This window comes from Mustela erminea, chromosome X, assembly GCF_009829155.1.
Source record: "Mustela erminea isolate mMusErm1 chromosome X, mMusErm1.Pri, whole genome shotgun sequence".
In the NCBI taxonomy this organism is placed as follows: Eukaryota; Metazoa; Chordata; class Mammalia; order Carnivora; family Mustelidae; genus Mustela; species Mustela erminea.
Window position 1 is genome coordinate 23949803 of NC_045635.1, and position 26950 is coordinate 23976752.

The 26950-nt window shown below is 36.2% G+C and overlaps 1 protein-coding gene across 2 annotated transcripts in view; it reads left to right on the forward strand.

The window, feature by feature from the left end:
* Positions 1-26950, forward strand: part of IL1RAPL1 (interleukin 1 receptor accessory protein like 1) — a 1474879-nt gene that overhangs the window by 163944 nt on the left and 1283985 nt on the right. Inside the window, exon 1 of one of the 2 annotated variants that reach the window (XM_032330361.1) lies at positions 11228-11283. The exons of the other annotated variant lie outside the window; for it this stretch is intronic. The gene's annotated coding sequence lies outside the window, so the exon portion shown is untranslated. Of the gene's footprint in view, positions 1-11227; positions 11284-26950 lie in introns of those variants that run through there. 2 annotated transcript variants of the gene reach the window in all.

Consider the following 26950-nt stretch of genomic DNA (forward strand, 5'->3'; position numbering starts at 1 on the left):
GTCAGATTAGCCAATCAAAATTCTGTTATAGAACATTTTACTGTGCAATAAAGAACAAATGTCATTTTATGTTGGTTAAAGAAAAATGCCTGTGTTTTCCTCAGATCTGGGCAGCCCCAACTTTTTATCATCTCATTTGGATGGGTCTACAAAGTAATAATATGGGAAATTTCAGGTTAGCCCTGTAAGAATAATTCTTGGAAATAAAGTACCATAAAATATAAAAAAGTCTTTCTTTTGTTGAAATATACAACTGTATGTTCAGAAAAATATAGCTCCCCAATTGTAATTTGAAACAGGAATTTTGTGAATCAGAAAAAGGAGATAGATAGGTCATATCCTTGACAGTGTTGTTGTGGGAGTTAGTAATACCTGCATTTAAATCCTGGCTCTGCCAGTTAATAACAAGTTACTTAACATGTCTAAGCCTCAGTTTTCTCATCTATAAAATGAATTTAATAAGTAGATGTTGGGATAAATGAAAGAAATATGTGAACATCTTAGCATAGTGCTTAATGCATTATAACACTTAAAATGTTTTAACTATTAGGATTAGATTGTATCATTATAATGAACTTATATGAATTAAAAATTTAAATATGGGTGCACCTGGGTGGCTCAGCAGGTTGAAGCCTCTGCCTTCGGCTCAGGTCATGATCCCAGGGTCCTGGGATCGAGCCCCGCATCGGGCTCTCTGCTTGGCAGGGGGCCTGCCTCGTCCTCTCTCTCTGCCTATTTGTGATCTCTCCCTGTCAAATAAATAAATAAAATCTTAAAAAAAATTTAAATATGAAGTAAAATATAGCAAAATCCTATAGGAAACATATGGTTACCAATTGCTGGTCTATGAATGGAAGAAAATATTGTAAGTGATGGAAGCTCTGATAAAAAGCATAGTAGTAAAAACTTACGAACATAAAACAGAAAATAATGACTAAATGGAAATACTGTTGCAATGAAAATCAACAAATATTTACATTCATGATATATAATGAACTTTTATGAATCAGTATGAAAAACTTAGACTAGAAATACAAAGGCATGAATGGAAAATTTCATAAGATACAAACAATCATAAAGAAAAAGATAAAAGAAATAACAAAGGACAAATAGCATTCAGAAGAGAATTAATAAAAGAAGAAAAGAGAAGTTTATCTGTAGTTTTACTCCTAATTGATAATCATTTTTAAGTCTGATCGTCTCTTCCAGACATATCCATATACTTGGCCACATACACACACACGTGCTCACATACAAGACACATTTTGCATCCTGTGTACATTTTACTTTGTAATAAAGTACATTTTATTTTATTCCATGATCATTTTTTGTTGTCTTAAAATAGTTTTTAAAAATATTTTTGGCTCTGTAGAATATTATCATGTCAGTCAGATTTCTGGATGAAGGTTCTTTTTTTTTTTAAGATTTTATTTATTTATTTGAGAGAGAGACAGTGAGAGAGAACATGAGTGAGGAGAAGGTCAGAGGGAGAAGCAGACTTCCCATGGAGCTGGGAGCCCGATGCGGGACTCGATCCTGGGACTCCAGGATCATGACCTGAGCTGAAGGCAGTCGTCCAACCAACTGAGCGACCCAGGCGCCCCTGGATGAAGGTTCTTGAAACTCAACTTGAACTAGATTTCAAAAATGCAGAATACAGCTTCATGATTCGTGTAACCAAAACAGAGGAAGGACACTACACAGCAGGACTTAGGATTATAGAAACAAAGGACTTCAGCATCATCAAGTCACTCTTTTTGGACTTAATTTTTTGCCAGCTGCAAATTATTAATCCTCCCCCCACCTGGGTTAGCAGAGAACATGGACACAAATGACTTCAGTCTGTCGTTCTCATGACTTTATATTCAAGGAAGGAAAGACTTCCCCTTCTTCTCTAATTAGATGGATCCCAGGGAAGACGTCTGTTGGACATTTGGGTTACTTATTCCTGGATCACTGAAGTGGCCAGGGATATGTGATAAGTAGCCCGGATGATATCAATCTAAGGACGAACTATGAAGGTCTGTTATGAAGACAGTAGAATACTGGGTGGACAAAAGCAATGATGGTCATTACATGAATATCCCATAATTTACTGAGCCTTTTCTATACTGATGGTCATGCAGGTTTTTTTTTTTAATTTTTTACAAGTTTACTTCTTGTCTATAGAGTCAGGATACATAAATTTACATTTGTTTCAGTTTACCAGAAGATTCATGTGCATAAATATTAGATGTTTCATTTTTTCTTTATTTTTCATGAAACCAAATAAAATTGGTTTACAAGTTGCATGATGTAAGTATATGTCTTAACATATTTGTCATATTTTATCTACATTTTTTTGTTACATGAGCAAAACCAGACATCCAGTTATAATTCTTTTTTTTTAATTTGACAATTTATTTTCTTTTATTTTTTAAATTTACTTTCAGTGTAACAGTATTCATTGTTTTTGCACCACACCCAGTGCTCCATGCAATACGTGCCCTCCATAATACCCACCACCTGGTTCCCCCAACCTCCCACCCCCCGCCCCTTCAAAACCCTCAGGTTGTTTTTCAGTGTCCATAGTCTCTTATGCTTCACCTCCCCTTCCAATTTCCCCCAACTCCCTTCTCCTCTCCATCTCCCCATGTCCCCCATGTTATTTGTTATGCTCCACAATAAGTGAAACCATATGATAATTGGGTCTTTCTGCTTGACTTATTTCACTCAGCATAATCTCTTCCAGTCCCATCCATGCTGCTACAAAAGTTGGAAGGGGAGGTGAACCATGAGAGACTATGGACTCTAAAAAACAATCTGAAGGGTTTGAATTGGCGGGGGGATGGGAGGTTGAGGTACCAGGTGGTGGGTATTATAGAGGGCACGGATTGCATGGAGCACTGGGTGTGGTGAAAAAATAATGAATACTGTTATGCCGAAAAAAAAAAATAAAGTTGGGTATTCATCCTTTCTGATGGAGGCATAATACTCCAGAGCATATATGGACCACATCTTCCTTATCTATTCGTCCGTTGAAGGGCATCTTGGTTCTTTCCACAGTTTGGTGACTGTGGCCATTGCTGCTATAAACATTGGGGTACAGGTGGCCCTTCTTTTCACTGCATCTGTATCTTTGGGGTAAATACCCAGTAGTGCAATTGCAGGGTCATAGGGAAGCTCTATTTTTAATTTCTTGAGGAATCTCCACACCGTTCTCCAAAGTGGCTGCACCAACGTGGACATGCAGGTTTTTAAAAACATTTGATGTTAAAATTAAGGCTATGATGATGGTCCTAGTTCATGAAGCTTTGTTGAAATTTTTATTGATTTATTTTTCAGAATTTATTTACTAGAATTGAAATTATTTTATTCAATCACATGTACCTCTTTGAGGCTATTAATACATAGATCAGAATCATATTTTTCATGCACTTAACTTACACAAATTTAACTATGTCTAGTCAGAAATAAACAGAGAAAAGAGAAATCAAGAAAGCAGTAATAGAGAAAGTGAGAGATAATAAGAGTGAGAAAAGTAAAGTCTAGTTCAATAGCTGGATTATACCTATGTTGTGAATGGCCTTACTTTGGAAAGAAACTAGTCTTGTGTTATCTCAGTTTTCATTGGTATGCCTCTAACTTTGTGAGATTGCTCCTAGTCGAGTTTCATTCTAGTGATTAAAGTTAGATTTTCTTTTTTTGTACAACATGGATCCTAAACACATGACAACCACTTCATCTACTACTATGCCGCCGAAAGAAACAGCAATCTGTTCAATACTAGAGGAAAACCTGGCTGACTTCTTATCAATTCTGTATACTATATATTTTTGATAATGTAAGTGGTTTCTCAAGGATAATTTCGAGTATGCCTGATTTTCACCTTCCACAGCAGCTTTAAAGCTACCCTTCAAGTAAGATGCAGCTCTGCTCTTTTGTAACATTGTTGTTATCAGATGATTTATACCCATCAGATGATTCACTCTATCCATTCCTGCTTTGTCTACAGGCTCTCTAAAGTTGGCTTCAAAAATAGTTAATTAATAGAAAAAGAACTGGTTAATATAATTAACAAACACAAAGCTTGCCATCTACATTTCATTTTTATGAAATATATATATCACAATTTTACTTTGGTAACATGGAAAATAAAATTTCTTATCTCTTATTACTTAGAAGCCTAGAACCAAGATATCATCAGAGCTGATTTATTTTTTTTTATAGGGGTCAGATACTGAGAAATGTTCCAGCATCTTATGTTGTGTTAGAATGGTTTAAAAAATCTAGGAAAGATCTCTTCTTTAGTGTATTGTATTAATCTACTTAAACTTAGTTCATGTCCACCAAGATCCTTCTAGTGTGCTGGAAATTTTAGTATAATTTAATTCCCAAAGTCAAATTTGATTCCATTATTATGTTTCCCTAAAGATTTAATAAACTTTGGAAAGGTAATTACTTGACATTGCAAACAACTGATGCTTCAATCTTGTGGGTATCAGTTATATGATGAAAATACTTATGTAAACTGGCACACTCTAAAGTAGCATTTAGTAGCCATTCTTTCTATTTGGTAATGTTAGTTTGCCTTCCCATAAAATTTTTTTTTTAATTTTTTATTTTTTATAAACATATATTTTTATCCCCAGGGGTACAGGTCTGTGAATCACCAGGTTTACACACTTCACAGCACTCACCAAAGCACATACCCTCCCCAATGTCCATAATCCCACCCCCTTCTCCCAAACCCCCTCCCCCCAGCTACCCTCAGTTTGTTTTGTGAGATTAAGAGTCACTTATGGTTTGTCTCCCTCCCAATCCCATCTTGTTTCATTTATTCTTCTCCTACCCACTTAAGCCCCCATGTTGCATCACCACTTCCTCATATCAGGGAGATCATATGATAGTTGTCTTTCTCTGCTTGACTTATTTCGCTAAGCATGATACGCTCCAGTTCCATCCATGTTGTCACAAATGGCAAGATTTCATTTCTTTTGATGGCTGCATAGTATTCCATTGTGTATATATACCACATCTTCTTGATCCATTCATCTGTTGATGGACATCTAGGTTCTTTCCATAGTTTGGCGATTGTGGACATTGCTGCTATAAACATTCGGGTGCACGTGCCCCTTTGGATCACTACGTTTGTATCTTTAGGGTAAATACCCAGTAGTGCAATTGCTGGGTCATAGGGCAGTTCTATTTTCAACATTTTGAGGAACCTCCATGCTGTTTTCCAGAGTGGCTGCACCAGCTTGCATTCCCACCAACAGTGTAGGAGGGTTCCCCTTTCTCCGCATCCTCGCCAGCATCTGTCATTTCCTGACTTGTTAATTTTAGCCATTCTGACTGGTGTGAGGTGATATCTCATTGTGGTTTTGATTTGTATTTCCCTGATGCCGAGTGATATGGAGCACTTTTTCATGTGTCTGTTGGCCATCTGGATGTCTTCTTTGCAGAAATGTCTGTTCATGTCCTCTGCCCATTTCTTGATTGGATTATTTGTTCTTTGGGTGTTGAGTTTGCTAAGTTCTTTATAGATTCTGGACACTAGTCCTTTATCTGATATGTCGTTTGCAAATATCTTCTCCCATTCTGTCTGTTGTCATACTCTGGTTTCTCTTCAGATCGCATAAATCTTTCACCCATAAAATTTTTTGTATGGTCCCTAGTATGATCTTAACATTTAAATTACATTAGGATATCCTGTTCATTTGTAGATGACTCTAGTAAGGTAATTATTTGTGGAGATAAGGTGAGCCTACTTAAGTATATTTAATGATCTAAAGTAACATAATAATTCTTTGTATTTGATTCTTTAAAATAATAAAGTAGGAGAGATGTAGGTACTGATTTAATTTTAAAGTAATGTATGCTATTTTTTAGTTCACTCGTAAATATCAGATGTTTAACAAAGCACATAGTTCGGTAAAGTTGAATTAAATAAAATGACAAAAGTGACAGAGTTTTACCTTTAAAAGGGATAAGGAAGAAACCGTTTTTTCCTCCACCCCATTTCACCTGTTCATCTCTCACTCACCAAATACATCTACCTTCTCAACAGTCATCCAAGGAAGAAAAGGATATTTCTCTTTATGGTAGACGAGTGTGACATTGAGTTAGGACTTACTGCTAAATAGAGGTCTACATTTGTTACATTGATGATAAATTAAAAGGTGAATATGGGCAGAAAGAAGCCTTTAATGGAGGAAAAGTGGGTCAACACCTTGACGAAAAGCAAGGGACATGGAGCTTTCTTAACTGATACAGGGAAATTTCATGAATGACTCAATTTCAGGAAGACTTTTTATGACTTCTCAGAAAATAATAAATGCCGGTAACAACCAACACATACTGAGTGTTTACCAAGTGCCAGAAACTATTTATGTACTTGTTAACTCCTTTAATCTCCACAGTAGCCCTCTGAGATAGGTTCGAAGGAAGAAGATAGCCCCAAAGTCTTGAAAGTGAAATTTTTCTCTGAATTTTATGGAAGGGGGAGGTTTTTTGGGAAAGGCATGTGTAGTGTCAGAGCTAGAGAAACCATTGTTGAAATCTGAAGTTTGTTACTGAGGGAAATAAAATACCTCCTTTTGCAGGGAAGGGGAGAACATAGTGTGTGGGAACTTGTTTTGTATTATTTTGTGTGGTTTTGATTTCTTCTGAGCTATTGCATAGATTGAAGATAAAGGATTATAATCTATAACAAATTAATTTTCTGATAGATTTGTGGTTTGACATGAATAGAGAAATGTACTCTTATAAAGATGTAACCTGTTGAGACAGAAAACAGTCAACTTCTCAGTCATCTCTATTCAAAGAATGACATTGCAGTACCATGTCCTCAATAATTTCATCTGAAGTCAAGCTGAAAATCAGAGATGTAACTTTGTTACTTCTTAAATTATTACCATAGAGGTAGTTGAGTTAAAAAAAAAATAGTAGGGGCGCCTGGGTGGCTCAGTGGGTTAAAGCCTCTGCCTTCGGCTCAGGTCATGATCCCGGGGTCCTGAGATTGAGCCCCACATCAGGCTCTCTGCTCAGCAGGGAGCCTGCTTCTTCCTCTCTCTCTCTGCCTGCCTCTCCGCCTACTTGTCTGTCAAGGGAGTTGGGGGAAATTGGAAGGGGAGGTGAACCATGAGAGACTATGGACTCTGAAAAACAATCTGAGGGTTTTGAAGGGACGGGGGGTGGGAGGTTGGGGTACCAGGTGGTGGGTATTATAGAGGGCACGGATTGCATGGAGCACGGGGTGTGGTGCAAAAATAATGAATACTATTATGCTGGAAATAAAAAAAAAAAACCCCCCAAAAAAAAATTAAAAAAAAATAGTAGCTTTCAAGATTGCCACATTCTCCTCACTTATCAAATACAGGCACTTCAGAAGCTGTTGAATATAACTCAGTAATTTACTTACCTAATAGTGCACAAGTGAACCTTTATCATAAAGTTTATGGTATTTCTAAAAATCACTTAAACTTTTAGATATGCAAATATGTGAAAAAAAAACCAGTATTTGTCTCGGTCATGTAGCTATTTGGTAAGCTGTTTGCATGATTTACATTTTCTCTGAAAACTGTTCATCTAAAAAACCAACGTGGATTGTAGTAAAGGACTAAATTGCTTTTTGAATTCACAAATGGAAAGTCATCCTTAGCATGGTTATATTCCAGTACAGCTTTATTTATGGACACTGAAATTTAAATTTCATATGTTTCATGTGTCACAAAATATTCTTTTTCCCCAAAATTACTTAAAAGTGTAAAAACCGGGGTGCCTGGGTGGCTCAGTGGGTTGAGCTGCTGCCTTTGGCTCAGGTCATGATCCCAGGGTCCTTAGATCGAGTCCCGCATCGGGCTCTCTGCTCAGCAGGGAGCCTGCTTCTCTCTCTCTCTCTCTGCCTGCCTCTCTGTCTACTTGTAATCTCTGTCTGTCAAATAAACAAAATCTTTTTAAAACAAAGTGTAAAAACCATTTTTATCTTTTGGGCCTTATAAACAAAGCAATGGACCAGATGTGGCCTGTGGGTGGTCATTTGCTGACCCTGTGCTCTAACATAGCTTTCCTGTGTTTTTACAATTCAGGTAGCTGTAAATACATAAATGATTTAAGATTGGTTGGACCTTGGTGATTTAATGGTCTTTATGAAGGAAATTTTTAAATAACTTGATGCCATGATTCAAGTTTTTAGAAGACAATATCAGTGAAATAAATGGAAAGTGCAGCTAATGTTGACAGTACTTAATTAGTACCATTTTCTGGTATTTTCCTTTGATTTTTTAGATAACCTGCAAAGAGAAAGATGTGAATGTAATTTGTATATTTGAAAATTAGTATTCTTATACTGACTTTTTGGTAAAAGTGTTGGTAATTTCATATAAGCTCTGTCTTCATATTGAAAAATACCATGGAATTGTAGCTCATTTTTTTTTGAACAGTCAAGATTCTCTAGAATAATTTGAAAAACATAAGAGCAAGTCATTAGTTTCTCTTTTTCCCTATCTTCTTTTATGGCATACTTGAGGAAAATTGAAATAAAAGTGTTTAAAACTGTTAAGAAAATTAGAAGTTGGGGTATGTAGGTGAAACTCCCGTTAAAAAGGATTTTTGCAGGGGTACAGGTCTGCAGAAATCCTTTTTAATTGGAGTTTCACCTACATACCCCAACTTCTAATTTTCTTAACAGTTTTAAACACTTTTATTTCAATTTTCCTCAACATATTTCTTTGGAAGGGAAGATATCACCACTGTACTGTACCATCTTTGTACCCTGTAGCAAAACAAATACCTGTAGATAATTTTTTAATGAAAAATCTTAATAATCTAAGATTTTTTGTGATTCTTGACCAAATTGACCCACTAATGGGGTAAGGTAAAACTGAATTCTCTTTTTTCATAAACAGAAGCTACAGAAAGCTGTGGTGTCTAGAGAGTTAGTCCTCTAAGCAGAGACTTAGAAAGAAAAGGGGTTTGGAGTGATAGTCCAAAAATGTGTACCTGCATATCTGCAACCTAAATACTTGTAGTTCTAGAAAACTAGCAGTCAAATCAATTATAAATTATCCCTACAATCTCTAACTCTACTTTTAAAATCAGTTTATCTCAGGTTAAACAGGTTTAAATGGCCCATTCTTGGCTTAGGTATAACAATGTCATTGACATTGGCTGCCCAATCTCTGATAGGGCCTTTTTTTCTCTATCATAAAAAATCCAGCATTGTCAGTGGTTGAATTTGACACATTTTAAAAAATTATACTTTAGATGGCTGACAGGAAAAAACACATGAATAATTGAATTAATTATATAAACATTTCAGTATCTCAGTTGAATTACCTGAGTAAGAGGGTACAGTGGTAGGAACTCAGGACTGATCTGTGGATTTTGCTTGAGTGTGTGGGGTATGTATGCACACATGCCTGTGTGTACATATATTCTAGACCTAAGCTTAAGTTTTATGCAGTGATCTATGAAATTCTTTATAAGTCAGAACTTACCTAAACACAGCAATCAGATAAAGAAGATGGGTATATATACACAATGGAATATTACTCAGCCATAAAAATGAATGAAATCTTGCCATAGTGACAACGTGGATGGACCTAGAGGGTATAATGCTAAGTGAAGCAAATCAATCAGAGAAAGACAAATACCATATGCTCTCAGTCCTGTGTGGAATTTAGTGATCAAAACAAATGAATAAACAAAGGAGAAAAAAGAGAGAGACCAAAAAAAGACTTTTAAATACAGAGAACAAACTGGTGGTTGCCAGAGGGGTGGTAGGTGAGGTGATGGGAGGAATATTTAAAGGGGATTACAAGTATTCTTACCGTGATGAACACTGAGGAATATATAAGATTGTTAAATCATTACATTATACACATGAACCTACTATAACACTATATGTTAATTATATTTGAAAAAAAAAAGACAGGAGCTATTTAGTGACTAAAATACATGGAGGAAACTTAAAAAATACAGTGCAAATAGTTAAAAAAAATCAGTGATCAAATGCAGATTCTTGCTCTTCTGGAAGTCCAAAGATTTTGATTACATGTCATTTTGAAGTAACTGAATAGTATTGCTCTCTGTTTGTAACATGCAAATACGCATTCCTAGAGTGTGTTAAATAGAAGATCATAATGTTGTTGAATAAATCGCTTGATGCATTTTTATTTTCTGTATTTAAAAAGACATAGTAGGCTCTGGCTTCTGAAGTGCTCTAAATAGTCCATGAATATTAAACACAAGATGTAGATTTTTATTTATCATCTCTGATTTAATGTTCATGAAAATATACCTCAGATCAGTTGGGAGTTCTAACTACAGGTTTAGTTCTACAAAATTCTCATTTCCATCATCTTGACTACATTGATTTTGTGCACTTTGATCTTAGTTTGTGTTATACAAAAGTCAATATGTTGATCTACAAAGACATCTGTTGCTTGGATAGTAGTTATTTTAGAACTGGCTCTCTTTCCAACCACAGTTAAGACACTGAGAATTGGTACTATGTGCTCCTTCAGTTTCCAGTCATAAAACTTACAAAGAATTCCAAGAGCTATGTGAAGGAGACTCCCTTTGTTCTCATTCAGTATTAGTGTAGAGAATAAAATTGTGTTTATGAGAAATTGTATGAAAATTGAGTGGTCTTTCCATATATTCTTCAATTTCAGAACATCATTATCCATTTTATACTGTGATTAGGAATTCCATGACTGCCAGCTGGATGTTAAATCATGAAGTTATTGAAATTCCTGATCAATTGTAACATTGCTTTTAAGATAAAGTTTGTGTAATATATGGAATCAGCTCTCTTGATGTATATGGCAGTCTTACTACAACAGCTATTTCTCTGAGTATAAAGATTGTTTATTCACTTGTTGGTTTGAAACTTGAAGCTGAGACAGTAGCTGTAAGAAAAACTAAACAAACAAACAACAACAAAAAAGTATTAAGAGTGTCATAGCTAGTAAAAAAATTTGTAAAGTTAAATGACATCTTTGAGTTTGAAGTGAAATACTACAGAGACCCATGTCTTTATACCTTATGTGAAAGGAAATGACAGTATAAGAATCTGAGTTGGATTATAGCCTGTATTTATATTGTATAGATAGATTTAGGGAAAAAAAACCAAAAATATTTGGCTTAGTGTTAGAAATGTTCTCGTTACTACTGTTGCATAGCAAGTAACATAGAATGTTATTTCTATATCATTCTACTGGTCATGTGAACCAAAAGGGCAATTCAGATTCCAGAGGAGTGAAGCATGAGATTCTAAATCTCATTGGAATAATAAATGTATGTACAGAAAGGATGAAATTGATGAACTATGTTAAAAATAGCTATCTAAGAAGTAAATATTTAATGATACTTAGATATATTGGATATGACTCTTATGAGAACAAGTAAGGAAATATTGAAAGTAATTTATATTATAAAATTTTGCTTTCTTATCCCCATAATTAAAGTAATACATACGGACTGTGTTTTACCATTTAATGAAGCGAAGTGTGACACAGTGAGTATATCCTCTTGTGTTTCAGGTTGATTAAGTAGGCAGACTAAAGTCATCATTCTGGGGATACTTCCCAGTTTCAGGGTCCTGTGTATAGGTGGCCATTGGGAAGAGTTCCATATTGTTATTGGATCTGTTCATTGCAACATGAGGTTAAGCCTAAAATGATATAACTGAAAAATAGCATTAGATTATATAATCAGGATGTTCCAAGCAGAAATTGTAGTGATAATCTTGTTTAATTCTTTCATCACAAAGATAAGGGTACTAAAACTAGACTTTACAAAGATCTTAGTGAGTGGTGTGGCACCCTTTGGACTTGAATCTAGGTCTCTTAGTTGGCAGGTTATTGCTCTTCCTATTACTGCATACATCTACACTCTTTTCCTGTGCTATAAAATCTGTGCTATAAATTGCCATCTGGTAATTCGTGTGGAAAGACTGTCTTCACCAAATGGTGAATAAGAGCTTCTTTCATTATATTTTCCATTTTGGGGGTCTCTAGAAAGTGAAAATGTTTAGTCAGCTTGACAAGGAGTATATAGTGAGTCGTTAAAGTACATGTGGTGAACTGAGGAGACTCTAGTTTTGATGTACCTTGAAACTTATACAATTTTGGCTCCACTTTATAAGATAACAGGATGCAAAATTACAACTGCAAAACTAAGTGCAGGGCTTTATAAAAAAGAAACCTGTGTATTTTAAGGGTCCTCAAGCTCAAGCTTCATCAGCCTGTGGTTGTGAGTCAGTTAGTTTAATTGAAATAATAGAGTTTTGATTGGACTTTTAGAAGAACATGCTGTCTCTCTAGACAAAATGTTGTTGTTAGTAAGCACAGCTGAAGAGACGATTATTTCTCTGGACTTAAAGAGATTTCCTTCTGACATTCACAGTGGATTTTATTTTAATTTTTTTTAAGATCTTGATTTAATTTTATTTTTTAAGTGTTCCAGCATTCGTTGTTTATGCACCACACCCAGTGCTCCATGCATTACGTGCCATCCTTAATAGCAGTAGATTTTTAAATGCAACCTTGCTTACATGTATTAACATATACAAGGACATTCAGGCAGTGCTCTGTGGCTCTAAGTGATATGGCACTTCCTCACATAGTGATTTAGACATGTAGCCTTGCTTTTTAAAAACCTCCAGCTACCACCATTTAGGTAGAAAGCACTGCTGTTGATCTTTGGAGGCTGAAGACTTGTGAATGATGCATTAAATGGGCATGTCAAAGTGTGTTGCCGGTCTTTTGGAAGTCATCTAATTATAAAGTATTCCATCTTGGTTAATCTACTTAGTATATGAGGATAAATGAGGATGCCATTTTGTAACTTTTGAAAAATGAGTTGATATTAGTGGGATCAGTTGAAGTATTCCGACAAATGATGCATAGACAAGATAGTATTTTCCAGCCAGTGTCCAATGTTAATATGCCACATGTGGAATGCATGATAGGCACAGAGGAAATAAGGGTAATATTTCACATTACAGAGTGTTTTGAGATAGGCAAGGCAGTTATTAGGTTTCCTATTCTTGTAAAGAAAAGCACTTGCAGGTTATGAACTTATTTCCCTGAAGTAACATAACTGGGATTCAAGCCCAGCATTGGGACACAAAGGGCAGCAGGCTTTTCATTATGCCGCTCTGTCTCTTCCTAGAGGCCAACAGAAGTTTATACCATCCCCACTGTCCTTCCCCACCTGGAAACAATGGCATTCCCAAGGTCTTGTAATTTAGCTTTTTGTTATGACTGCTTTTCTCTGAGTTATTTAATTAGAATCTGCAGCTTTTGGCAGGAAAATAGTCAACCCAGCATATTTCTGAGAAGCATTGTATTTAGGGGAAAAGTCAAAGTGAGCAAATAGAAGAGAAGGAATGTATGTCAGTAGCTGCTAGAATATATTAGTTGCAGACAAATTTCAGTGGGAGTGTCAGTCACCATGAATTACATTTTTAAGTGAAGTGGCCTGAAAAACTAGAATGGGATGGAACAAGGCATGTATGTGATGGTACAGAATATTTGGAATTCTCCCAAACCTGTCATCTTTTAATGGAGGAACTTTTAGAAGCAGAGATGGGGCCTGTGTTGATAGAATCATCTTGGGAAATGCCGTCCAAGGGCACCCTTAAACACTCCTATTCAGACTTGATGTTTCGAAAGCCTTTTCTATTAGACAAGTATTATTTTAAAAGCAGTAGTTAATATATATCTCATTTTAAAATAATCAAATTAATTTAGGTCCATCATTATCCATGATAATATCATTAAAGCATTCTAAAGGCCTCACCATTGATAATGAAACATAGTTTAGCTGTTAGAAGTGTTACAGAAGAGGTTCCTCAGGACGTTAAGAATAGAACTACCCTACGACCCAGCAATTGCATTATTAGGTATTTACCACAAAGGTACAGATGTGAAAAGAAGGGGCACCTGCACCCCAATATTTATAGTAGCAATGTCCACAATAGCCAAACTGTGGAAGGAGTGAGATGCCCTTCAACAGATAAATGAATAATGATGTGATCTATATACACAATGGAATATTATTCAGCCATCAGAAAGGATGAATACCCACCGTTTATATGACATGGATGGAACTGGAGGGGATTATGCTAAGTGAAGTAAGTCAAGCAGAGAAAGAAAACTATCACATGGAACATAAGGAATAGCATGGAAGACATTAGGAGAAGGGAGGGAAATCCAAAGGGGGGAGAAATCAGAGAGGGAGATGAACCATGAGAAATTATAGACCCCAAGAAAAAATCTGGGGATTTCAGAGGGGAGGAGGCTTAGGGGAGGAGGTAACAGAGTGATGGGTATTAAGGAGGGCACATGCTGTGATGAGCACTGGGTGTTATACTTAACTAATGAATCATTGAACACTACATCAAAAACTAATTATGTACTATTCAGTGGCTAACTGAACATAATAATAAAAAAAGAATTGTTACAGAAGATAAATGTTAAATACTAGGTTACTAGGTGAAAGAAAAACAATGGTTTTAGGTGTACTGATAACTGTGAATTAAGAAGGCTTTCTTCCCCTTAAAGCATTTTATTTTTGGTAGATGGTTAACAGAGAGATAGAGGAGTCTATTGAAAAATGCCCTCAAAAAGGAAAGTGAGATACTGCTTTTGGGATGACAAGATCAGAGTGGATTTTCATCATATCACCTCATACAAGATATCAGGTACATATTTTGTCTAGTAAATAGTCGATGACATGGCTCTCTGCATGATGTTGATTAGAAACTATTTTTTGATCTATTTTCCTTGGAGCCCATAGGTTTTTCAGAATTAATTTTTCTGCTGGCATGATTGCAATAATATCTACTGGAGTTTAAAATTGTTCCTATTTTTTCAGGAGTAAGTTGTAAATCCTGTTAAATTGCAGTGTCAAGCCCATAGCTTGCATTGAAGCTAACAGAGAAAGAACAGTAGACTAGCTTCCAGGCAGGCAATGTGAGAGTATTTAGATCCCATCATGTCTGAAAGCATTTTTCTTAAGTGCAAACGTTGGGTATATTACCCAGGGAGTTAAAACACAGGCAGCTAAAGGGAACTGGATTTTTTCAATCTGTCAAATTAGATGCGTCTGCTTCTTAATCATTATCATGAAGTTGTTCTGTGGGACTACTTGAAACAAGTTAGCTTTCAATTAGCGTGACATTATATTGGCATGTCTGAACTATTAGAAAAAAATATGGCTCTGGCATGGACATCATATGCATGAACAATTTATTGGTACAGTTTCATGGTCCAACACCATTACAATCTGTTAAACTCTTAAAACACTTGCCTCCCTATTTTTCTCTTAGAGTCACTTGGAAATAAGTCCAAACCAAGTTAAATCCAGCTATCCACCTGCTCCCTGCCTTCACTAGGTTGTTGAGCATTTCCGAAATGAATCATACTACATTTTTTACTTTATCTTTGTGATCACATTTCTGTAATGGACATTGGAACAGTGCTATGGGATCTTCCTCTTTATCTAGGACATTCATTCACTGTACCATGCTCTGAGATATTATATTATCCATTCTCCTCTATCTTTAAAATTTCTACCCTCTTTCTACACCTTTCACACCAAATGCGAAGACTTGCCTTTCTGCCTACTTTTTAAAAAAAATGATGTTTTGTAGTAGAACATACTCATATCTTATCACTACATTTACTGGCATACTCTTCCCTCCATTTAGAGTGGTCAAAATCTGCCTGCTACTCTCTATAGTTGACCCCGACATTTGTGTTTTCTAATATTATTTTAAAGACTGCTTCTTCAGTTGTCAACTTTCCTCCATCACCATCTTATCTCTCAATGTAGGATCATTCCCATGAGCCTCCAAGTAGAGCTTCTGTTCACACATCTTACAAAAAACATTCCCTTGAGTTGTGGCACTATTGACTTCACAGAAAAGCCTCTCTAAGAATTTTCTGTATTAAGTGTCTTTGCTTTCTCACATTTCATTCTCTCCTTAGCGAAATCCAGTGAGATTTTTGTTCCTTGTAAAATGGCTATGTTAAGATTACTAACTAATGCTCTGTTACTGAATCCAATGGTCAATTCTGACTGTTCACCTTACCTGATTTCTTTGCATAATGTGACCCAGTTGGCTACAACTTTCATCTCAAAATAGTTTCTCCTGGTTTTCTTCCTACCTAATTAATTCTTTCTTTGCTTATTCCTACTTCTCTGGCCTTTAGTTCCTTTTAAATAAAATCTGTTTAAAATCAGTGACTCCTGGGGTGCTTGGGTGGCTCAGTCATTTAATCACCTGCCTTCAGTTCAGGGCATGATCTGAAGGTCCTGGAATCGAGCTCTATATCAGGTTCCCTGCTCAGAGGGAAACCTGCTTCTCCTTCTCCTGCTCCCCCCCCCTTGTGAACTCTCTTTCTCGCTGTCAAATACATTAATCTTAAAAAAAAAATCAGCGACTCCTAAATATATGTTTGTAGCTCAGATTTCTCTCACATCCTTCCTATCTTTATTATCTGTTGTTACAAAAAATATTACCCAAAACTTAGTGTCTTGAAATGAAACATTATCTAATGGTTTCTGTGGGTTAATAATCTGGACATGGCTTAGCTTGGTCTCCTGACTCAGGGTCACTCACAAGGCTGTAGTCAAGATTTTGGCTGGGGCAGCAGTCATTTCAGAGTTCAGTTGGGGAATGATCTGCTTCTAAGCTCACGCAATGATGGTTAGCAGGATTCAGTTCCGTGTTGGACTAGGTTTTTCTCTGGCTATTTACAATGGGCCACTGTCAATTTCTTATCATATGGACTCTTCAGTAGGGCATCTGCCTTTATCAAAGTGAGTAATAAGGGAATTTCAGTAAAGTAGAAATCGGTAACTTAATCTCAGAAGTGACATCTTATCACTTTTGCCTTATTAACAAGTCCCTAGGACCATCCCACACTTGAAGGGGATCACACAAGGTCATGAGTAAGAGGTGGGGGTTATTACAGGCCTGCAACAGTAATATATAAAATTAACCTGAATATGATATAGGCATCTGAAACTTAAAGAATCTAGAATGGATCGAGTCTTCTTAACTTCCCAAACTTGCTATTTCCCTAACTTTCCCCATCTCAGTTAATGGTAATATAGTCTATCTTTATTTTCTGGCCAGACCTGGGAATAATCTTTGATTTCATTTTAACTAACTGACACATCCAACGTATCAGTGACTCCTATTGGTATTTTCTCTAAAATGTATATCAAGTCTAATGATTTTGCAGCATTACCTTTGTTAGAAGTGTACTCTAAATCGTATCCGTGAATCTCTGAACTACTGCATTAGCCTCCAACCTAATTAGTATCCCTTTTTCCTAGTTTTGTTCCATTATAGTTCATTCTTAACATGGTAGTCAAGGCAAACTTTTAAATAATGTCTATTATCTTATTAGTACCAGTATTAGTTCCCCATGACTGCATCAACAAAATTACCACAAAATGGGTGGCTGAAAGCAACGGATACTTACTCTCACAGTTTTGGGGGCTATAAGTCCAAAATCCAGTTGTCTGCAGGGCCATCGTCTCTCTGAGGGCTCTAGGAGATGGTCCTTTCTTGTCTCTTTTGGGCTTCTTGTAGTTAACAATAGTACTTGGCTCTCCTTGGCTTGAACACATGCATGAGTCCAATCTCTGCCTCCTTAGTTACATGGCCTTCCTCCCTGTGAGTGTCTGTGTGTCTCTCTTTGTAAGTACACCAGTAATTGGATTTAAGGTCCACCCTAATCCAGGATGATCTCATCTAAACTTGGTTACTTCCGCAAAGGCTCTCTTCCCAAATAAGGTCACATATATGGGTATCCATGGTTAATACTTCAACGTATTCTTTTGGGCAACAAATTCAACCCAAAACAGTACTGTACAAACTCTGGATGACTTTGCAGTACAAATACAATATAAGTGCTTCCATTTATTGGTCCTATCCTGTTCTTGATGCTCAGCCTAGTTCTCATCTCCCTCATGTCTAGTCTTCCCCAATCGCATTGAAGTTCTTTCCGTTGTGCAACTATTAAGAACTTGTTCTGCTGTCATGACTTTTGAATATGCTCATCCTTTCCTGGGATGTTTTCCCCTGTATTCATATATGACTGCTTCTTTCTCATGATTTAAATCCCAAGTGAGGGGTGCCTTGGTGGCTCAATGGGTTAAGCCTCTGCCTTCAGCTCAGGTCATGATCTCAGGGTCCTGGAATTGAGTCCCGCATCTGGCTCTCTGCCCAGTGGGAAGCCTGCTTCCCCCCTCTCTTTCTCTTCCTATCTCTCTACTTGTGATCTCTCTCTCTGTCAAATAAATAAATAAAATATTAAATAAATAAATAAATAAATAAATAAATCCCAAGTGGTAGAACCTTTAAGAAATTAAAACAGTAACTTCTATACCACTTCATTCTTATTCCTGTAGAACTATTTAATTTTCCTCTCATTTATCATTAAATGAAATACATTCCTTGTCTGTTTGTGTTTTACAACCAAGAATGTAAGCTTTATGAGGGAAGGTTCTTGATCTTGTTTCCTGTTATGTCTCTAGTACTCCATTGTCTAGGATAGTGCAGGGCATATGTTGGTTTACAAGTTCATATATCCATTAAAACCTCAATAAGCAAGGTGATATACAAAACTGCTAAATAGATTGCAGAATGTGGTCAATACGAAATGCTGTTTGACCTCTGATCCTCTGTACTTGTGGAAGTGTGGTGGTGCGAAGAAAAGCAGTCAATCTTAGAATGCAATTCTTAGAAGAACCTTAAGCAAGGAGAGTTGTAGGCTTAGTGTTGGTAGGTTAAGAAGCAACCATATCACACAAGCATAAAGCAATGTATATTCTCTTTGAGGAAATTGTGTAGCTCCTGTGATAAAGAAGTAGGACCTTTAGATAGTGAAAACCTTGGCATTAACTGAATATAGCAAATGCTTAGTTGAAAACCACATAAATAGCACATGGATAGAATTTCACTCCATGCAAGGATTATATTAGCAGACACTGTCCAAAGAAATAGTAGCACTACCTGCAGGTGGATCATTGGATACGGATCCTGTATGGTTTTTTTTAATTAAATTAATTTATTTATTTTCAGAAAAACAGTATTCATTATTTTTTCACCACACCCAGTGCTCCATGCAATCCATGCCCTCTATAATACCCATCACCTGGTACCCCAACCTCCCACCCCCCGCCACTTCAAACCCCTCAGATTGTTTTTCAGAGTCCATAGTCTCTCATGATTCACCTCCCCTTCCAATTTACCCCAACTCCCTTCTCCTCTCTAACACCCCTTGTCCTCCATGATATTTGTTATGCTCCACAAATAAATGAAACCATATGATAGTTGACTCTCTCTGCTTGACTTATTTCACTCAGCATAATCTCTTCCAGTCCCGTCCATGTTGCTACAAAAGTTGGGTATTCATCCTTTCTGATGGAGGCATAATACTCCATAGTGTATATGGACCACAGCCCTCAGGGAGATTCAAATTAAAACCACATTGAGATATCACCTTACACCAGTTAGAATGGCCAAAATTAACAAAAGAGGAAACAACATGTGTTGGAGAAGATGTGGAGAAAGGGGAACCCTCTTCCACTGTTGGTGGGAATGCAAGTTGGTGCAGCCTCTTTGGAGAACAGTGTGGAGATTCCTCAAGAAATTAAAAATAGAACTTCTCTATGACCCCGCTATTGCACTCCTTGGTATTTACCCCAAAGATACAGATGTCGTGAAAGAAGGGCCATTTGTACCCCAATGTTTATAGCAGCAATGGCCACGGTCGCCAAACTGTGGAAAGAACCAAGATGCCCTTCAACGGACGAATGGATAAGGAAGATGTGATCCTGTATGTTTTTAGTTGTGGATACATTTGCATCAGAGGTCTCAGAACTAACATTGTTTTACATATTTTTGACTATTTAAAATATTGTCAATAGAAGCCATGGAAACTAATTTTCTAGTTTTGTGACCTTGGGAAAGGTACTTATATAGACAATAGCATCCATTGATTGAAATTAATTGAAAATTTGTAAGGATTAACAAAATAATCCATGTAAAGTTCTTAGATATATGTGTGGCATTTATTAAGTGTTCAACGAAGATTAACAGTTGTTTTGATAAGCAGTATTTCTTTCTTTTTAACTTTATGTATGTTACTTAAACCAATATATCCCAAATATCACTTCAACGTGTAATTAATATTAAAAGTTAATAACAGGGGCACCTTGCTAGCTCAGTCAGTAGAGCATGTGACTCTTGATCTTGGGGTTGTGAGTTCTTTTTTTAAAATTTTTGTCCCCCCCCAGGCTTTATATTAACATATAATGTATTATTTGTTTCAAGGAATTGTAAGACTGTTGATTCACAGACGTGTAACCCTAAATAGTATTTCTTTTATGTTTCTGGATTCTTCACTGTTATACTAGCTTTCTTTTACAACTGTAACAGGTTATCGCACACTACGTGGCACAAATAACACAGATTTATTCTCTTTCATTTTGGAAGGTTAGAGTTATGAAATGTGACTTACAGGGCTATAATCAGGATGTCTTCAGGGCTGGTTCTTCTGGGGACTCCAGGATAGAATCTGTTCCTTCAATCTTGCAGCTTCTAGTGTTTGCTGACATTTCTTGACTCATGGCTTTATCACCCTAATCTCCACTTCTGTTATCACATGGCCTTCTCCCTAACTTTAATAATCTTGTCACCTTCTTACAATGACACTTGTGATTATTACATTTGGTCCTGCTTCGGAATCCAGGATAATCTCTCCCATGTTACAATCCTTGAATGAATCAAATCTGCCAAGTCTCTTTTCTCATGTAAGGTAACATATTCAGCATATCTGGGGATTAGGACATGAACATCTTTGGGGGCCATTATTTTGTTTTGAACAAATGCATTTACTTCTTTCAATTTTAACAGTTATTTTTTAAATTACAAAGCTTTATCATTGTCTGTTTCCTTTATGAGAATTCTAATGACCTATTGGCAGATAGGACTAATGCTTATATTTCCTTTCCTGGCAACTTCGGTGGTCAGTCTTTCACTGTGTAGTACCTAGGGGTGGCTACTGAGCCTCTTTACAAAAGAGGCTAATTGTTCTTTGTTCAAGGGCCTTAGAAATATTTTCTGTTGGCTAGAGCTTAATATTCTGACTACTCAAATGAGCTTATGATAGGGAGGTACTATCCATGCCACAGATCATTTGGCAATGTTTGGAGACATTTTGCTTGTGACAGCTTGGTGAGGATACTACTAACATCTAGTGGGTAGAAGACATGAATGCTGTCACACATCCTACAATGCACAGGATAGCCTTCTAAAACAAAGAATTATCTGGCCCAACATGTTAATAGCAGTGGGGTTGAGAAAACCCTGTCACAGGGAACTCTAAAAAAGAGAATTGCTTAGATGTTTGCTTTTCAAAGTGTGGTCTGTGCATCATCAGCTTCAGGATTACCCAGGTTATCAGTCTCTTTGAAAACTCCCCAAGTGATCCTAAAATGCAGGCAAGGTTGAGGAGCCATGCCTTAGCTTTTCTCCCAGTATCCTACTCTCCTCACAAGTTGTTATGCCTGTGGGTATGTGGAGTTTAACTGGAAAAATAAAATTTAAAAAATTTGTTTGCCATATATAAAAAACATCAAAGACAGGGTCTGATTAACATAAAGCCATGTTTTCTTGAGATTTGCAGTAAGTTTCTAACTATCCATTGAATATATTGGCAGGGGGGCACCTGGGTGGCTCAGTGGGTTAAAGCCTCTGCCTTCGGCTCAGGTCATGATCCCAGGGTCCTGGGATTGAGCACCGCATTGCATCAGGCTTTCTGATCAGCGGGGAGTCTGTTTCCGCGCCCCCCCCCCCAATCCCACCGCCCCACTCTGCCTGCCTCTCTGCCTACTTGTGATCTCTGTCTGTCAAATAAATAAATAAAATCTTTTTTTAAAAAGTTTGAATATATTGGCAGGAAGAATTCACAAAGGATGGCAGATCCACTCAGCTAGGATCATGTTTGCAGCCCAGAAGAGCAATGATGGAATATATTTGTTTTTCTTCCCTGGCTTTGTCACTTGCCTCATCCAATGTGCTGACTTTAGAACCCAAAAACTTTCTTCGGTATGAGCTTTGCAGCTGAATTACAGTGGAGGGTATGATGAATATGAAAGGTGTAAGAAAGGTGAATTAGAAAAGTGGCGGATGGAAACTGTGTAGTGTTTTTATTTATGCTCTCTGTTCTTGTGCACAGTGCACTTTCCATTTTAGCTAGTCAGGTTCATCCATTTACTGGATTTTCTCCTGTCACCGAATAAGTATGAGTTATATTGAGTTTTACAGAAATTTCTGGCAGCCTATGGAATATTTCCATTTCACCAATGATTCACAGGAGTTTTAATCTGGAATTACTATGCATGGTCCTGTGGTTTATAGTGATAAAGGGTAATACACACCCAACTATGCATCAGTGTTTGATGCTTATCATACTTTATTGTATTTAGTTTTTGAAATAATCTGAGACTATTCCCCTGCCCACTCTAGAGGTGAGAGGATAGAGGCATAGAGTTATGAAGTATTATTATTTATCCATGTTTGCATAGTTGGTAAGAAGTTGAGGTGTGCTTCAAACACAGACATTTAATCCTCTTCAGTGTGTGCCCTTAATCACCGTTTTGTATATTTCTTCAGGTCTATCTTTGCAGACCATCAGCTAGTCCCAGGGCTTTTCTGAGGGGTACCTGGTTACACTAAGCAATCTGGACTTTGTAAGGCATTATTACATCATTTTCAAATGAACTTGATACTGAGACCTTTTTCTAGGAAGCTACATCCCAGCCACCCTTCCTCCAAGAGTGATTCCTCTGCCTTTCTAAAATGGAGAGAAAGGCCTAGTGACTCAAAATACAATTAGTTTTTATTGATGATAGTGTTATGGAGACAGACTTTTTCTATGCATATTTGTAATTCCACTGGTTTCTTATATAACTGCCTTGAAACTGTTTCTGATGAAAACATCATTATACTAAGCATTAACTAGAATAGAAAATTGCCAAATATAGCTTATTGTAATTTCTTCTTTTTAAACTTTTAAAAATACTTTGCTTATCTTAAAGTATTCATTGATTAACTTTACTATAATAAATGTAGTTTTCAAACATAATTTTCAGAAACCCATGGGTCATAAAGATACAAAATGAGCATATGTCAAAGATTCACTTAATTCACTGACAAAGGAACTGGAGGACATGTTACAACTGGTTTAGAGGAGGTGTCAGAGAACCACAAATTTAGATGCAGTAAAAGAATTTTGGAATGGATTTGCCACAATGGTCTGTACATAGGGCAGTGATAATTTGCATCCCACCAGACCACATATAATTTCCATTTCTATGGGCAAGAATTACTTGTATTGCTGTTAACATTTTTAAAATTTAATTTAATTTTTTTAGTGTTCCAAGATTCATTGTTTATGCACTATTGCTGTTAACTTTCTAGAAGTTATCTTTTCAGAGTTGTGAAATACCATGTTTACAGACAAAGGTGAACAGAGAGGGTCAGGTAGTCTTTAAAGCTTCACCTTTCCATCAAAAGATGATCCAGTAATTTCTTTTGTTCATTACGGTATCTCAAATATTTAAGTATTATCCTGCAGATGCATCTACAGTACATGCTTTATTCCTTCAGTTATCCATTACATACTTACTGTTATCTGCTTGGAACAATTTAATAGATATTGTAAGCAGACCGGGAAATGTGTAGGTTTGTGTGTATGGGTTTGTATCTGTTCAGAATCTATTTTAATTAGATTGTCACTGCTATCATAGTGTTTCTATTAGTAACGCATTTAAGTGGATCTTATGACTGAGAATATTGGAAATTATTGTAGTGACAAAATGTTTAGCACAATGGAGTTTATCTGGATGACTCTTGAATTGAGACTTTTATGTGTTTTTTTACTTGCAGAATTAAAATAATAGGAATTTATCCGGATTCTTGACCAATTTGAGATTTCATTTTATAAAAGCTTTTCCTTTTTTAAATTAATTTTCCAGTTGGCAAATATATATATATATATATATTTAGGGTATGACACTTGATGTTTTGATAAACATATACATTGTGAAATGATTACTACAATCAAGTTAATTGACATATTCATCTCAAATAACTATCATTTATTGTATTACAAGAAAATTTTTTTATTCTCCTAGCAAATTTTAAGTATGCAGTGCAGTATTAATAACTATTTTAATACCATGCCATATATTACATCATTGGATCTTATTCATCCTGCGTAACTGAACTTCTGTAAACTTAGACTAATATCTCCTCATTGTCACCATCCCCACCCTCTGGCAACCATCATTCTATTTTCTACTTTCTATGACTTTGATTTTTTTCAGATTTCACATGGAAGTGAGATCATGCAGCATTTGTCTTTCAGTTCCTGGCTTATTTAATTTTGCATAATGCTCTAAGGTCCATCCATCTTATCACAAATTAATGTATTTTCTTCTTTTTTAAGGCTGATTAATCTTCCATTGTGTGTGTATCTCAATTTTTTAATTTATTCATCTGTGAATGGACACCTACAACCTTAAAACCTTTTTTTTTTTTAAATTATGCTCAGATAGCCAGCAGAAGTACATCCTTAGTTGTTGATCTAGTGTTCAGTGATTTATTAGTTGCATATAACACCCAGTGCTCGTCACAGAATGCACCCTCCTTAATACCCATCACCCAGTTACCCTATCCCCCACCTCCCTACCCTCTATAACCCGCAGTTTGTTTTCTGGAGTCCAGAGTCTCTCATGGTTTATCTCCCTCTTTGATTTCTTTCCATTCAGTTTTCCCTCCCTCCCCTGTGGTCCTTTGTGCTATTCCTTATGTCAGAACCTTTTCTAAGGAGATTTTGAAGTAATATAAAAATGTGCTTGTTTTTATGAAAAACAGTAGATACTCATTTTTTTAAATTGAGCAAGCATATAAGTATATGGAGGAAGCCTAAAATTTAGTATACTTACTTATGATTGCAAAGGTCATATTATATGTTGTGAAGTAATTTCTTTCTAGTCACTTATCTATATTCATATTATTCATAATATGAATCATTCTCTATACAGCATTGTATTTTGCTTTTATATCTTAGCATTTTATTGTGACTGTTTTCCAAGTGATAAACTTCAAAAATATTTGTGAAGGCTGAATAATATTTTATCTTAGAGCCATTCCCAACAATTTATTTTAATAGTACTTCTTTTTAGTGATTAGATACTTCAGTGGTACTTTATTAAATATTTATTGACATAAATCTCTACCTGGGTTTATGAGTATTTACATGATTTATTAGTTACCTATTAATGCATAACAAATTACTACAAATCTAGTAGCTTGAAATGATACAAATGTATTCTCACATGACTTCTGTGGGTTAGGAGTCTGGGCACAGATTAGCTGGATCCTCTGTTCAGAGCTTCAGAAGGCTAAAACCAAGGTATCAGCCAGGCTGCACTCTTACCTGAGAATTGGGGGTCCTCCTCCAAGTTGATGTTGTTGTTGGCAGATTCAGTTCTTTGTGGTTGTAGGATTGAGGCCCTCAGCTCCTAGAGGCCACTAACCATTCCATGACTTGTGATTCTCTCCACAACGTGGCAGGTTTTTCTTCAGTGCCAGTAGGAGAGCATCTCTGCTGCTGCTTAATTCTCTGACATCTTCTGTGACCTCTAGACCCTCTTTTAAAGGGTCATCTGATTAGCCTGCACCCACTGGGTGTAGTCTCCCTCAGGATTAACTTAAAGTCAACTGATTTGTTAATTTATTTACAACTACAGAACGTCTTCACTTTTGCCATATAACACGGCCTAATAATGAGAGTGGTACCCTCTTAAATTTATAGTCCTCACACAGGCAGGGATACAGAATGTGAATACCAGGGGGTAGGAGTCTTGAGGGCCATTTCAGATTTTTACTATCACAGACAAATTTCTTTTGTTTAGTGATAAATGCTCCCTTTATCATATATTGTTAGATACTCTGGTATCTGGTGTAGTATTGTATATGTATCTTTCATTGATAAGTCCATCCATTTTTGTGGCTGTACCATTATAATTAGGTTAGAATTAAAATGCATTTTGGTTTCTGCAGGCAAGACCTACTTAATTCATCTTTTGTGAATTTCTCTTTTTTTTTTTCCGGTCAAATTAAAAAAAATAATTGATGTTTCATGCATCTTTTTAAAAAAGATTTTATTTATTTATTTGATAGACAGAGTTCAGAAGTAGGTAGAGAGGTAGGCAGAGAGAGAAGGAGAAGCGGGCTCCCTGCCGAGCAGAGAGCCTAATGCAGGGCTCCATCCCAGGACCCTGGGATCATGACTTGAGCTGAACAGGGCAGAGGCTTTAACCCACTGAGCCACCCAGATGCCTCTCCAGTCAAATTTTAGACTTTATTTCTCAAGAAACAAAAATTCCATGTGGATTTTCCTAGAAGTGAATAATACCGGTTTGGAAAAATTGGACACTTTCTGTCAGTATTGACAAAGTGGTTAATATTTTTGTCTTAAAGCACATTATTTTTCATAGTTTATAATGGAATGAAGTTTTTAAAATGTTTTTAAAATCATAATCTATAAATACTGAAAATTGTGGGTTTGCCTTTTTCTAATCCTTACGTTTATAGCTATTATTCTTTCTGGTTCATTTCATTGCCTAGGACTTACAGAAAAAAAGCTAAGGAATGGCTTAAGGAACAACCTTTGCCAGTGTTATTTTCATTTTACAAAGTTTATTGAATTTCTTATATGAGTTCTGATCATTTGTTTTGTATTTTTAAAAGGTTTTCTGTGGTAAAAAACATAAAAGTTGTCTATTTTTTTAAAATTTGTATTTATTTTTTTAAATTTCTTTTCAGTGTTCCAAGATTCATTGTTTATGTACCACACCCAGTACT